The sequence below is a fragment of the Brachyistius frenatus genome, unplaced genomic scaffold, assembly GCF_029030835.1.
Source record: "Brachyistius frenatus isolate BFR_SWC_R1_liver_20210118 unplaced genomic scaffold, ASM2903083v1 Contig_1, whole genome shotgun sequence".
Lineage (NCBI taxonomy): Eukaryota > Metazoa > Chordata > Actinopteri > Embiotocidae > Brachyistius > Brachyistius frenatus.
Genome location: NW_027210600.1, coordinates 6,081,041 through 6,097,334, shown reverse-complemented (window position 1 = coordinate 6,097,334; position 16,294 = coordinate 6,081,041). Strand labels below are relative to the sequence as shown.

Below are 16,294 nucleotides of genomic sequence, written 5' to 3'. Positions count from 1 at the left end.
GGGTGTTTAGAATGTGAAAGGAGACAAAGGAGGACACGTTTTGACATCATCTGTAACTCCACAGATGAGATGTAATACTCCGCAGGGAGAGCACGACATTTAGAATTTTATCTATTTGTCTTAGCGATCTCTCTTTACTGTTTTTTGTCTTGGTCATCACATGAATCTGATGACTGCGAGAAACATCCACAAACAACATGGTGAGCTGTGAGGCACCTTATTTTATGTGACTGACTGTGGATACATGAACTTACCTGAACAGATGTTTCCTCAGGTTTGACATTGAGCACTTTGATTTTGACAGCATTTTCAAAGTTGGTAAACAAGCTTTACCCTGTGCAGTGATGCTGGATTGTTTTTCCTATTTCAAAATGAAAATATGCTTGAATTTCCAGCATTGGAAGGCGTTCATGTGCGACAACAATGGACAGGTCTTTCAAACTGGAGGCTTTTTGCTCTCACAATCTTGCTGTTTTGGAGCCAGAAGTGACCATATTTGGATGAGCTGGGGAGGAGTGAGCAGTGGATCTGATTAGATCTCAGAGGACTGTTCGCAGGCCCAGCTATAGAGACCCTTTACTGCACCATGGACCTGTCAATCAAACAGACACGCCCCCCCCCAAAAAACAAACAAAAAAAACAAAAAAACATTACTTTTTGAGGCCTTATATCTCATTAACGATGGGATTATTTTCAGAAGGACTGAAAACTGATACAAAATTAAATGGATGACACCAATATGTATGTGGAAAAAAAATGTATTGACTTCGGAGAGTATTTCATGAGAGAAGTTGAATGGGAGTCGATATGGAGCCTTTTTGGCGCCAACCTCTAGAGGCCCTCTGTGGTATTGCAGTTTATGGCACTTCTGCATTGGCTTCATTTTTCAGACCTGGAATCTACTTCCACGTTTATACACAGTCAATGGTGCATACTGAATGGGGTCTGTCGAGACGTAGACAGAATATATACAGATGTATCCCCTTTGTAATCAACAACATTTTGAACAGTAACTGTAATTTTTTAATTTTATTTTCTGTAACGCATTACAACTACCTTTATTAGTAATTTAAATGCGTAACTTGTTACAAGTTGCTCTACAACTGTGGTCCAGATCAAGTAAATGTCACCCCCGTCCCTAGCTGCTGTACTAAAGTCAGAGATCTCACCCCTCCACATGCAACTTTCTGTTTTCTTGCTCCTCTTAACACTTTTTTCTCCCATGTTCGCTCTGTCCCTCTGTCCATCTCTCCCCCCATCTGTCTCCCTGATTGCTTTCCCTCTATGTGCCTCCCAGGCCTGCCTCCCCCACCTCTCCTCTCTCTCTCTCGCTGCAGCCTTCTCTCACTTCTCTAATGAGCGTGTGTGTTACACAGGCTTTCAGAAAACCTCCTCTGCTAATTACATGACAAGCATCTCGTTCTGGGACACTAATGAAGAGGAATAGCGAGCTGGAGACACCACTGGAGTAGTGGTGGTGGTGTGTGTTTATGTGTGTGTGTGTGTGTGTGTGTGTGTGTGTGTGTGTGTGTGTGTGTGTGTGTGTGTGTGTGTGTGTGTGTGTGTGTGTGTGTGTGTGTGTGTGTGTGTGTGTGTGTGTGTGTGTGTGTGTGATGGGAGGGGGGGGGTGGGGGGTAAAGCTCACAACTGGGTGGGGTGTTTGAATGTGTGTTTGTGTAAATGTGCATGTTTTTTCAAGGGGGGAGTGTAATGGCGCCAGGCCAGCAGCTTATCAACCGGGGAAAGTTGTACTCAGCATCCAGTTCTCTCCCTCCGTCCTCAAACTGCACTTTCCTTTCATCTTACTCCAATCTTGTAATTTTTTTTCTTTACAAAAGATCAGTGTAAAACATCAGTGTGTTTTTCTAAGTAATGTTCCATTTACACTTATTAAAGATAGTATAAGCACTGAATACTTTGAAATACTTGCAAAATCTATGACCTGTCACCGCTCACTGTCCTGTGTGCTGCACTGGCTTTTCAGCCCGCTATCACGCCAAAGCATTTAATACACCTATCAGTCCACCAGAGGACAGCGTGTCAGAGTCATGTTTTGCCTCGCTTAGGCTTGAAAAGTACACATACACACATGTATGATCACATACATTACTTACATAATGTAACATATTTAAGCCCGTAACGTAGGTTAAGTAACTCTCATGATGTATGAACCCAAACCATTACCTTTTCCTAATCACATGGTTTTTGGTTCCTAAACTTGAGTCCAGTAACACTGACACGGTATCCTCTAGTGGACAGATGGCTGTATTACACGCCCCTGTGTGAAACTGGGCTACTTTTTCTTTCCATCTTCCTAGACTGTCTTCTTTCTTTCTTCACAAAGTGTAAAACATCAGTGTGTTTTTCAAAGTAACGTTCCATTTACATTTATTAAAGATGGTGTTAGCTTCGAAAAGCTTTGAAGTACTGTATATGATACATGCAAATCCATGATCTGTCACCATGTGCTGTCCTGGCTTTTTGCATAAAATACTGAATGTGTAGTGTTATTTCCAACAGTAGAATCAGTTGGTCATGGGCATGCCTTTAATTAATTTAACACAGTATTGACTGACAAGCAAAAAGCTACAGTTCAGGCGCACACACATAGCCTACAGATAAACCCGTACACAGAGAAGACAAAGCTCAGAAAGGCAGAGAGAGAGAGCGACCTAGGCAGAAATCCAACGACTCAGCATGTGATTTGGAAGAACTCGCTCTGTCAAGAGGCACACTCGAACAGAAGATCGCTGTCCCGTACCATCCCTCGTGAAACGCTTGAGAAACACAAACCATCTGGAGGCTATAGTGCACACTCTCAGCCCATCAAATATTGAGGATGTTTGTCTGATTTACAGAGCCTATTTAGAACTGTTTGGACAACTTGGCTGAGGGATTGGAGCTTTAATTAAAAATAATATCAAGGGCTAATATTGCCCCCAAGACCTTTGCCTCACAGTCAACAGTGCAACAAAGTCACGGTTCTGTGGTTGAGGGTGAGAGCCTGAACCACAAACACTTCTAAATGAATATAGTCAGGCCCGATACAAAGGCATCTCCATGTTCTTGATTTCACTGAGGTTACTGCCCCACACTTCCCCCTTTTCTCTCTGCTCATGCCAATAGCAACGTAGACTGTTTCAGGCCCAAGCCCACCGCAGTGATGGCATATTGATACTGTCATAAAATATTACATCCTCATTTTATTCATTAGAACTGGGCTTTAATCTAAAAATAGCACGGGCAGGGAATAAAACAGAGTTTTCAGCAGCAGAAAGATTAGGCCTGCACTTCTCTCACTGAGCGCCACAGCTCGGAAACACTGAGGCCCAAAATAGATGTTCTTCTCATAAAGGGCTCCTTCTTTGTAGTCGGCATACAGCAACAACATCTGCAGGGCAGTTTCTAAGGGGGGAACAGATTCGGGCAGGCTATCAAAGAGAGAGGCGATCTCCTGTGAGAAGCGGTGGGTGGAGGACTTCCATATTCTCTCTCTCTCTGTCTCTTTTTCTTGTCTTTTTTTTTTTTTTTTTCCTGTGTCTTGCTCTTTCCCTCCTTCTCGTGCTTCCAAAAAATCTGTAGCAATCAGGACGATGCTAATAAAAGACCATTAATATCACCTGTCAGTGCTATCTTTGGAAGATCCAAAATGAGAAAATGAGACAAAAGGATTCACAGTCTGGAGCTGCTCAACGAGACGTAGGGTACCAGTGGAGGACAGGCGGCGGTATGGTTCAGTCTGCTGATTTAAATAGAGCAGTGGGGTGACAGAAATCCATCAAGAAAACAAAGGGACTGAGGAACAGCTCCATGTATTGTAACTTTTCAAGAATATCATAGCTGAAACATGAGGTTTGAGTCAGCAACTTCAAATTATTATTTTACATGTAGAAGTTCCTGTTGGGGTTTGAATCTAGCAGTAAATATATGGTGATCGGTAGGATTGGGACTTCACATAAGAATATGACCCCTACATGACTCCAGATACTGTAGCTTTTACAGTAGAGAATCACCCTGTCACCATAACTTTCTCTAAGTTATATGGTCAAGATTTTCATCCGGAATGTGGCTGTTGAGTAAAATTGAAGCCTTATTTAAAAAAATGTTAGATCTTTAGGTGGAAATAAACCCACATCAGTCTGACTCAGAGCTGATGTAGATGCGAGAACAGCTTTTAGTGACGGTGAAGCCCATAAAACCCTGCAGTGTCTCCTGACTGATGGCTTTTACTGGCTGTGATGGCAAGGCGTTCACTATCTGTTTAATGTAAAACATGAGCACAGCCAGCACACAGACAGAGGGCTCTTGAACGGTAAAAGATGGCACCATAATGGGGAGGTGAAAGGCATAGGGGCAATGCGATGATAGCGGCTTCATGCAGAGCAGAAGTGTATCGAGGGCCTCGCCTTTGAACCGGTTGAGCCGGCTAATTGAAACAGCATTGCCGGGGCATCGGCTGAAGATCTGGATCGCATTCATCCCCACTTTTATTCAATTTGGTCTCATCACAGGGGCGCGCCCCCGTGCTTTTCTCTCCACATGGCAATAAGTCATACCCTCGCCTTTTGCCCTCGACGTGTTGCCCATCTGTGTCCCCTGGGGGCCCGAGGGGGTTGCAGAGGCCCAGAGAACGCCGAGGGATTCAGATGAGGTCTTGAGAAAATGCAGGCGGCCTGCCACTGAGCCCCTTATGGTACTTCTTCACGCCTCTCACCTTGGACTTGACCCCCCTCCTTTCCTCTCTCCCTCCTTCCCTTCCTCCCTCTGCAGCTCTTCACACACACACACACACACACACACACACACACACACACACACACACACACACACACACACACACACACACACACACACACACACACACACACACACACACACACACACACACACACACACACACACACACACACACACACCCCTCCTCACCCCCAGACTGAAGATTTACTGGTAAGAGCAGTGGCTGTCAGGAGGTTTGAACCGTGCACTTTCTAATTCAAACAAATGCTGCGCTGAGGTCACGGAATTATCATGGAGCCACAAGGTGTTTCAGATGACTCGCAAGTGTTGAGTGCTGATAGAAAGCAAGAGAGAGGGGAAGAGATGGTGCTCCATGCTGTTCGGTAGCAAAGCCTTGGAAAGCTTGTGAGCTTGCAGCATGAAAATAAATAAACAAATAAAGCGACAAATAAGCAAATAGACAGATAAAGCTGCGCACTCTTTTCCGGTTATCACTCACCTCCATCAGAGCAGGTGGATGTAGATCCTGCGTTGTGCCGGGGGAACTTCTCATTTCGCAGAAGAGTGGCCATCGTTTCTGTCACAGCTTTAATCAGTGTCCCACATGCATTGGTTGATGCTTGCGGTCAGGAGGTAGGACGATGATATGATAGTCAGTGATGTACAGGAACTAAATATGCAGAAGCAGATGCTTCTCAGGTGCATTCTGGTAAGACCTGAGACAAATTGATTTGACAGTTGCTTTAAAGGCTCATGAACAGCCTGGTTTGATGCCAGATTTCACAAGTTCACATGTTCACAGGAGATGTTCACCAGCAAATTGAAAATTCTGCTTGATGTTCAGAAAAGTCCGATTGGTGTTCAAGAGGAACATCCAGTTGATTTGGCACACACAAATGTTTTCTTTTTCTTTTTCAGACAACATCACAGGAAGATCAGCCATTGTCATTAATCAGCCCCTTCTCCATGTGATGCTTTCCTGCCTCTTTCCTGCTGTTTTTCCTCAGTAAGACTCCGGCTATTTGTCAGAGGGAACACAAACAATGAAATAAACAGACTTCATTCACTTCGTTCATTTAGATTAAACAGATTTAGCAGTTTTTTTGTGGGGTATTGAACTGAATACAGTAATGACTTTAAAATGTTGTGTCATTGTTTATTGACCTGTAAAAAGCATTTAAAAAAAAATACAACTCGATGTGGAAAAATTGACCCACGGGATTTTGCAATAATACAGTAAATGGGATCATTTGAGGGTTGTGAGAAAAGTTGCATCAAACCTCTCTACAAGTTTCCACCTGTACTGCGGCTGCATGTGAACCACATGCTGCGCCGTGAAGTCCAAAAACTACATGCAGAGGAAAAATAGGATTTGGAAAGGATCACCGTGCGATGGAAGGGAGGGAGGGACTAAAAGTGTGCATAATATTCCTTCCTTTGTGGGACTCGCTGCGAGCAGGTACAGCATCTGTGCAGTCCACCGCTCAGCTGTCACACTCAGCTGTCCAGCGCTTCCACTTCACAGGAAACTTCTCCGACCGCGGTTGGTAAGTGCAAAGTTTTATTCCACTAACTAGAAGTCAGTGATAGGAGGAGAAGATTATCCGAGCTCGGCGCTGCTTTGATGTACACGGCTGAAAAGTGTTGGCTTTAAAATTTCCCGTTTTTTCCCCGTCGGGAATTCTCATAAAGCGTGAAGCGCGCTTTTTTAAAAAAAAAAAAAATTCAGATGCGCTGTTTCATTTTTGCTTATTTTTGTGCACAAAACGTCTGAAGAAGCAAAAGAATGCATGCACTTTTTTTTTTTATCCCCTTTTAAAATGAACTTTATCTGAATATAATTTCCTTCAATTTATTGGCTTTAAACTGCCTTCAAATGGAGCCCTACAAATGTATATGAATGGGATATATATCACAAAATGCATAATTAGGGCTGCGGGAATGCTTTGCTCCTTTATCCAGCACTGACTTTTCACCTAATCAGTTACATTTTGTCAAAGGCTAAAGGTAGTGCATGCATCTGAATGACAGAAGTGATTTGAGCATTATTCACTGTGTGTATGGGTACTTTTTTCTCTCAAACAAGATCATCTGAATCTTTTTGAGCTGCTGAACATCTGCAAGCATTGAGCTCTGGTGCGTCTCTCCCGCAGTCTGTCAGCAGCTGCCATCAAACTAGATGTGCCAAATTGCTTAACATATGAATGTGAGGAGGAGCTGGGACCTGTGTGCAACATGCCACTGCCCACATACACCGATCCCCAATCCCTAATGCCACCCTTCAGCTTCGGTTTCTAGTCTCTTTTGGTGATGCTGCTTCAAGTTAACAATGTTAGGTGATAGGCAAAGTGTGTAAGGGGGTGGGGAAGAGGAGGAGGAAGAAGTGAGGCAGATGAAAGGAGGAGGCAGTTTAGCATAATGGGAAGGGAGGGAGACAGTGAAAGGATTGATGAAAAGACTCTGAATGGATGGATTTGCTTCAGTTGAAATAAATTATTATGTACTTAAAAAGAAACTCCTGTAAGCTCTAAAACATAAATCAGACATGTGTCAGATGTGCAGACATGATATTTTCTTTTTTTAAAAGCCCCAATTTCCACCCTTCTGCACTGGAGAGCTGATATTGCAGGTTATTAAAACTCATCTCAAATTTATTTCTCTCCCTCTCTCACTGTTCAACCCCCTTCTGTCTCCCTCCTTCTCCTTCTTCTCTCTCACACACACCTACACCTACACACACACACACACACACACACACACACACACACACACACACACACACACACACACACACACACACACACACACACACACACACACACACACACACACACACACACACACACACACACACACAGACATACAGACACAGACACACACACAGTGTATACCACACACTCGCACACACAAAGTGTAAACAGTGTGTGATAAATAGGTCGCTCCACCCTGCCTCGGCTGTTTGCGTGTTGATCCCTTCAGCAGGCCCTGCTCCTCCTGTCCGCAGCGTCCGTGATGAGTTACTACATGGATCCAGTTTCTTCCTACCCAGCCCTTCACCCCTGTGACCGTCTGGGCGCAATGGTAAGACCTTCCTCATAAATTATCTCTCTGTTCAGGCTGCCTCAGCTACCTATCACACCACAGGCCAGGAGTGTGAGGGAATGAGCTGTGTGTGTGTGTGTGTGTGTGTGTGTGTGTGTGTGTGTGTGTGTGTGTGTGTGTGTGTGTGTGTGTGTGTGTGTGTGTGTGTGTGTGTGTGTGTGTGTGTGTGTGTGTGTGTGTGTGTGTGTGTGTGTGTGTGTGTTGACCGCTCAGACAACTCTGGTTTCCATCACCTCACAGGAGCACACACACTATCTGAACACTTTCCTGTTGGGTTTCATCCACAAGTTGCACTAATAGTGCCTGTAGCTGTACATACTGTTCCTCACCATTTCGTCAAAAGTTAGGAAATAGAGCTGTTGAACAACAACACTTTCTACAAGGCTGTGAAATCACCCTTCTGAACTCTTCTGTGTTGCACAACCACCTTGCTCCATGCACTTCTCTTTAGCGAGTAATCTTGTAAATAACGAGACCCGCAGGCCTCCAACCTTGCCACTAACCAATCACGCTGGAGTCAGACAATCCCCGCCGACTAACACTTTTCTCAGCTGAGCCACCTGCGCGGTGCTTTGCAGCAGCCTGTTTGCGAAAACAGCGAGGCTCTTAACGCTCTCCAAATGAGAGAGCTGAATACAGAGTCAGAGGCGGTGATAGCCAGGAACATTGGGATTCCTGTCAGGTGAGCGTTAGAAGGGTGAAGGCCAAGGAGCGGCAAAATAAATGCCTCCATTTGTATGCAGAACGCCGGCACATTAGGATAATAGACCGAGGTTACATGCAAATAGCAACCCCAACCTGGACCGATAGAAGACATATAAGGATGCAGCTCCCTGGCTCCTAATTGGCTCAGGTGGTGGGGCTTGCCTTTCAAATTGAGACTACAGTATACCAGGGCAGCTTGGTCAAAAGGTGAACCCGTGTCACCGCGGTACCTCTATTCTCTTGAATTTACATGCATTATCAGCAAAAAGCAGAGGGTCTGATGTGTTTTCTTCTTTTTTTATGTTTGCAATTAAGACGCCGTCAGTGTCTTAATTGCTTCACAAAGACAGTACGCAGCAAGCAGGAGAGAAAAATCCAAGCTTCTAGCAGCTTGTAGCAAGTGAAAATGGCACCTCACTGCGGGGGTAATTAGTTTAATTTATAAAAAATTACACTGCGAGGCTTCCCTACTGTACTACATGTAACATAAGCATTCTTTCTTGCTCAGTTTTCTTTTGAAATTACATACGTGCAACTTTCTTTCCACACACAAATTGTGTTCTAATAATAAACATAAACACCATCAAAGAGTCCTGCAGTACAGCAAAGACAGGCAGGAAGAATCACTCTCTATCACCTATTCAGTACAAGACAGTCGCCTACTCAACAGTGAGGATTCAGGACATTTATGAATTACAGTCCTTTTGCGATATTTGCATTTATAAAATGTGTCACATTGCATTGTGAGATTGATAGGAGGAAGTTGTGGAAATGCAACGAGCAATATTCAGTGTGATTTTCTGAGTGTTCTGTATTGGACAGGGGTAAATGTATAGTGCACTGTATAATAAATAGAAAGTGTTGTCAGGCACAGCCAACAGGAGAAGTTTTTAATTTTGTCATTGCAGAGCAGCACAGGTGCAACGCATTAAATTGACAACAACTCATCAACACCAGTTTAACTGCTGCCAATTGTCACTGTTATTCACTATGCTTGTGTAACACAAAGGTACATTATATCACACCTACTCTAACACTGTAATTCCTTTCAGAACCAATAGGGGGCCGATAGACGAAACACCTCACGATTTCCATGATTATATGTAATCATGACTAGAGCCCTAGAGACTATGATTGTGTATGAAAATTTTCTTGACGGAAGGAAATACAGAAAACGATGCTACGGTCATTTAGAAATGTTATGTTATAGCTTTGTATAATTATTACATTCAGTGAAGTTCACTGTTTTAAGCCACTGATGTAATAATAACTACATTTCTTTCAATATATGAGCTGGGCTCTAATCATGACACAGTAAAAAGAGATGGAGGCACTGATGTTGAATCAAAAATGGTTTCTTGTTTTGCACGTTTTATGTTCCCATATTGCAAAATGTGTTATGTACCTTTCTATTACAGTTACTTTGTGGGTAAACTGGAATGAGACCTAAGGGTTTATTACACTGAGAAAAAGTATGTAATATATCTACCAGTTGAGATCTTAGTGCCTGCTACTCTTCCTATTCAGAAGCCATCCTATTGCTGTGACATATCAAGGTCCCAGAGCTTTCTGTGTGTTCTATCCTGGTTTTATTATCAATCAATTAACTTCAAAAGAAGCTGGCCTGTAATATACTCTGATAGATTCTAAATGTATTTATGGACAGTGTTACTTATGGCTGTTATCATGTTTAATGCTTGTGTCTGTGTTTTGTTCTGTTCACTGAACAGTAGCACTAACGAGAATATAAGAAAAACATGTAAACTTAACAAGCAAAAAAAAAAAAAAAAAAGTCAAATCAAAAGACATTATTTGGCCAACAACCAGAGCCGATGGAGATGAAATTTTGATATGAATATACAAATATTAAGATGTTTATTTTGTCGACTGGAGACTTTTACAATATTGTGTCATACAGAAACTATGTATAGTACTGTATGTAAATGAATTCACAAGACTCCCCCAAATTGTAGCCTAACCTCAGCATTTAAAGTTATTCTACACATGAACTGATTAAAGAATATGATGGTGTCGATGTTATCGCCGCTGTTATCTATGATGGTCTGTCTGTCTAATCCATAAATCATCCATGTGGCTCCTTCTCTGCATATCTAACTTTCCCCCCCTCGCTGACTGACTTGATAGGAGATGGCAGCGTCCCATGCAAACCTTTAAAGAACCTTGTAGACTGGCCTCCCTGATCCTCTAGTCCCGTTAGCCATCCATAAAGCTGGATGGCTACTGATAAATGCTGCTGTGGTTAAACAGGGGGCTGCTTATCAGATCGACAGTCACTCCGTCTGCCGGGCTGTCAGTTACACAAATGACATATGACATGTAGAAGTCGAGCATTGCTCTGAGTCGCTCTTCACGCGCTTCAAATAAAGAATAAATAACTGTTGCTTGTTGAATGACACCGTCTGAGAAACCTTAGGAAAATGAGCCGAAATTCTGAAAGCAAATCATTTTTTTGTGGCAAGAATATTACAAACCTTTTCATGAAAGCTGGTTTTGCACTGTAATTAAGGTAAGGTTAAAAAAAATAAACTCATGAGAAAAAGGCTAGTTTCAAATAGAAACGTCCTTCGTTATCTGCTGAGCTTTTTGTTTGTTGTCAAATGAAGGTTTTGATTTGCTAAAAATGGCCGAGTGGCTATCTTCCTCCCTGCACTCTGTTGTATCCACAGAATTTCATATCTCTTCTGGCTCCGCTGTCAAGTGCTGACTTTAGACTTCCCCCCACTCAGTTCAACCTCTTACGTGAACATTTGTGTGATAAGCAGGATAAAACAACACAGCAAAGATAAACCCAAAGAGTCAAATTTAGCTGCAAGAGTTATCTGCATGTTAAAACAATGAAGAAAAAAAAATTGTTTTCAAAAACCCGGGGTTACACCGTCGGTCAAAGCCACTGGACAGTTTGATCAGTTGTTTTCAGCTTTGCGACATCTCCAGGCTCAAAAGTAAATGTTTTTCATGGGTTATTTTTTACCCTCACATGATTCAGTCAGAGTTTAAGTTGGAGGCATTTTTATGTACATCCCTATTCATGGCTTAAGTGCTTCATTGAATTAAGATTGAGGTGGGGAGCGCACATCTATAGGGTGTGGAGAATTGTTCTTCAACTCTGAAGTGAATAAAACCAAGCACATGGAAGCACATCAACTGTCTAACATGTACAGTGTGCATCTGATCCTCTCAGGTCATTTTGGCTAAACCGTCCTGTGTGCTGTTTGTGTCCAGAGGCAGAGTGGAGGAGTGGCAGTGTGCCTTCACACCCAGCTCCCAGGTGTGGTGCACCCTCAGCAGCAGTACTACCCATCACAGCCCCTTTACCCCCATGACATACCCCTGCAGGAGGTACCTGACGGACACGATGTGTGTCCTACAGGTAAGAAATATACACACAGTCTGATCTCAAACGTGGTGCCTTATACTGTACGAGGGTCGATCAAAACAGTTCAGAAACTGTTCCTGCTCTGCATGACCAGAGAGCTGCACAGCGATGCGCACATAGCGGGGGGGGGGGGAGCTATACGGTTTTTTTAAGTAAGCATTCCAAGTTACGATACTTGATCAACATCAGCCCCTGTGTTGCACACGTTTGTTTGACCACTGGTACGTGTGCATTTGCAGTATCACCGTGGACCAGAAACTTGAGCAGAGAGCGCACATCAAATCTTGTGTCAGATTTTTGGGTGACAGAAAGAAGTCACGGGGAGCCAAATCTGGTGAGTAGAAGTAATGGGGAGGCACGATTGTTTTGTTGTGGGTGAAAAACCTTTTAACACGCGTGGTCTTTCTAGAGGATTTCAGTGGTCTCTATTGCTAATTTATCAAGTTACAAGCGCTCTCTTCTTAAGTTCACTGGGAAGTCCAAAATAAGCACTCACCAATAGTCACATTAACGCGTATAACCCACGTGCAGATGATAAGCAAGTGACATAACTTGGAAAATGCACTCCCGAAAGTTATTGCTCGCCTCTTCGACGTGCATATTACTGTGCAGCACTCCGTTTACCTGCAACATGAGCAGTCTCGGAAATTTTTGATCACACCTCATATTCAGCCATGGTGAATATCTATTAGTTTATTGTATTTGTGTGTTGATTATTGAGCAAGACCCATTAACTTGAGCATATTTTAAAATGTAGGGTCGTTTTACTGAGATGTATGTTTTATTAATAAATAATGGTTTACTGTTCCAAATAGATAGTTAGCCACTTCTTGCCTGACTCTAACCTCTCACCTTAACCTTAAAACCCAGTCTTCAAACTGAAATGTAACGCTTTACACTATGTGTTTCTCCCCATCATGGAGGGGAGTCTGCACAGTGCAACTGGGTAAACAGATTCATGTCCACACAAATATAATTAATAAACACACACACACACACACACACACACACACACACACACACACACACACACACACACACACACACACACACACACACACACACACACACACACACACACACACACACACACACACACACACACACACACACACACACACAGTCACAGTCTCAACCCCCTGTTCTGCATGTGCTGCACGAGGGATATTGGTGATGGTGACCCTGAGGGCAATGCCTTTTCCAGATACCACCTCCCCCCTCACCCATCCCTCCCTCTCTTTTTCTCTCTGTCTCTCCCACTCTGCTCGTGGGGACAACCGAATGCCCTGCATTTTTCTGTTTCCAGTCCTCTCTTTTTACTTTTTCTTTCGTTGTTTTTTTTGTTTTCAAATTAGTTATATTTTAAGCTGGAACATTCCTTCCAGTGCATTTGCCTATTTGACTCTGGCCTCTTCCAGTCCTCAAAAGTGATTGATGCTGCTGGACTGGGACACACGCCACGGGAGTAGGGTAGGGGTGCTGGGGGGAGGGGGGGGGGGGCACAAGCTTTCTTCCGTCACCTCCCTGAGCTGGATGCAGGGGGCAAGATAGGGGGCCAAAGGGCGGCCATCTTTTTCCCAAGCCTCTGGTTTGGTCTCTGGGGAGGTGGAGGGGGCCCTAAGTGTACACGTGTGTGTGTGTGTGTGTGTGTGTGTGTGTGTGTGTGTGTGTGTGTGTGTGTGTGTGTGTGTGTGTGTGTGTGTGTGTGTGTGTGTGTGTGTGTGTATGCGAGGGAGTCAGGATTTGATGGGATTTGCTGATGTTTGTTGCCAGAGACACACTCCTTTCGAGCCCTCACTTCATTCCTCCCAGCGCTAAACCGTTGACATAAACATTGCTGGGTGGAAAATAATGACCGAGCATTGACCTTTTTTCTTCTTTTTTTTTTCCTTTCCTCGTCTGTCTCCTGAATCCATGCAGACCACAGGTCTAAGAGCATTTGAGCCACCTGGAGATGTTGTTAGAGTCATTTAGCTCTTAACAGTGGTGTCATATAGATCTGCTTAGGTTTCTGTGCTACCAGCACTCTGCGTTATGAGTTGCTGCTAACCTCAAAAGCTGCTCAATAACCTCTGACTCAGTTTCCACTCTCCGAGCCGTTGCTTTGACTCATTTCTCTCAAACTGAAAATCAGTCTATCCTTAATAATTTTGCACCTGCAGTTTCAGGATTATAACTTTCAATTTGTAAAATATTTAATTAGATAATTAGAAATTACGGTAAAAATTATTAAAAATTCTTCATGCTGTGTAAGTGATTTGGTGCTTTGGAGATTTGTACTTTGAAATCACACATGAATGTATTCCATTTTTTGACCAAAGTGGCTGTGCCAGTTTTTAAATTATGTTTTTGTTCGTTGGTTTTATTCAGCATGGTATCTTGTTAAAGCTTGTAATACTACTGTGAGCGCTCTAGAGGAAACCGTGTCAGTGTCACATTTTGCTTCACCTTAGCGTGAAAAGCATGCGCACGTATGACCAGGGTCGAAGACGGAGGTCTTGTGATTGAGTATAAATAGTGCTAGTGCGAGTCCACATAGTAAGGAGGTCGGGGTATGGCCGGGACAAACACAGGACGTTCACCTGGATGAGCAGTGTTCAAGACTGGTAGAAAATATTACTCAACATGGTTTTCTTACAAGTAACATAACTAAGTTACAAACGTAACATAAAGTATTTAACCTATTCAATTTATGTTTAGCAACTAACATGACTCAACGTTACTTGCGTAACATTACTTATATTAACCAAAACCATGATCTTTTCCTGACCCTAATCCAGTAGGTTTTGATGATTTTTGGTGTCTAAACCAAATGCGTGTACTTAACACGCCTAGACAAGGCGAAACATGACACTGACATGTGGGTGTCGTGGCATGATATCAGATTCTTTTAGTCAACCAACCCGGAAACATCCAAGATCCCCCTCAACCAATCAAATCAGCTGAAGATTGGATGGAGTAGAATGAAGTTTGTTCATGAAATCTAATTAAAACTTTATTATTTGAATCAACTGTTTCCAAAAATGTTACTCTCACAAAAGTTCTGAGATGATAATTAACTGAAAATAAATTCAGTCACTTCTTTCGCAGGTAAGTCTTCAGTTGTCAACATCCATCTCAGAACAAAACACACAGTCTTCTATGTATGGGATGATATATTTATCTTTTAAAGTGGGTACGTTCTGATTTTACAGCAGATGTCCTCCCCCCCCCCCATTGTGAATGGAGTGGATGTTTTTAACATGAAATGTGTTCGTGTGAGAAAGAAAGAGCACGGAGCAGATGTGAGGCCTGGATGTTGGATGTTAAAGGACCATCGCATGTTTGGCCCAGAGCCCAACGTCACACACACTGCTTCCTGACAACAGCCATGCCATGGTGATGTTTACACTAACCCAGCCCTACTCTTCACTATCCACCCCACACACACACACACACACACACACACACACACACACACACACACACACACACACACACACACACACACACACACACACACACACACACACACACACACACACACACACACACACACACACACACACACCGCAGGACCTGTTGTAAACTCACATTGTGGAAATTCACTATACGTGCGTGGGAAATAACCGAGTGTCTGTCTATTTCTGTGCGTGTACTTCATTTAGAATCCAGGCGCCGATATCACACACATGCACACACACTCCACCAACATCCTGCAGTGATGCACGCTCCACATATTCATTCATTAAATTCACACCCTGCACTCTGGTGTGTATTGTATTACAGCATCCTTCCATTCAGCAAAGCAGGCACACACACACACACACACTCCCAGGCACTCGTGAGTTCACTGTACATTTAAACATGCACTCCCATTTAGTACACGCAGACACAGCTGTGATCTGGCACTCAGGGACCATTGGCCTGTGTTTTATTTGATGTGATTTGACAGCTGGACAGTTGGAGGAGGAGGAGGGTGGACGGGAGGTGGGGGGGTGAGGGAGGGGGGAGAGGAGAGTGGGTGGAATACAGTTTGAGGAGAGAAGACGGATAAGGAAAGGGAGAAGTCACAGGACCGGGACTGCGATGGTGGGAGGAGACGCGGGGAGGAGGATCTGAGATCTGGGTGGGGAGGGGGGGGGGAGGAGGGGGCTTTGCCTCTGATGAGGGGCACGTCCTCACGGGCGCAGGCCCATTTTTTATTTCTAAAAGTAAACAGGCAGCCTGCGGGGGTCTGGGGGGTTATGGGAAAGGAGGAAACAGTGATGCTAATCAGGCCGGCGCACACTTCCCCCTCCAACAATAAAACAAAACAAAAGTGGAAACACGGAAAAGAGACAGACAACTGTGGAGGAATGGGCTACACGACGG

At 43.6% G+C, this 16,294-nt stretch overlaps 1 long non-coding RNA gene across 1 annotated transcript; it reads left to right on the top strand.

The window, feature by feature from the left end:
• The first annotated feature begins 6,227 nt into the window (after positions 1-6,227).
• Positions 6,228-11,925, top strand: LOC138629390 (uncharacterized). Its single transcript, XR_011311552.1, has 3 exons — positions 6,228-6,284; positions 7,596-7,818; positions 11,788-11,925. It is a non-coding gene; the product is annotated as an uncharacterized lncRNA (long non-coding RNA).
• Positions 11,926-16,294: the final 4,369 nt, after the last annotated feature.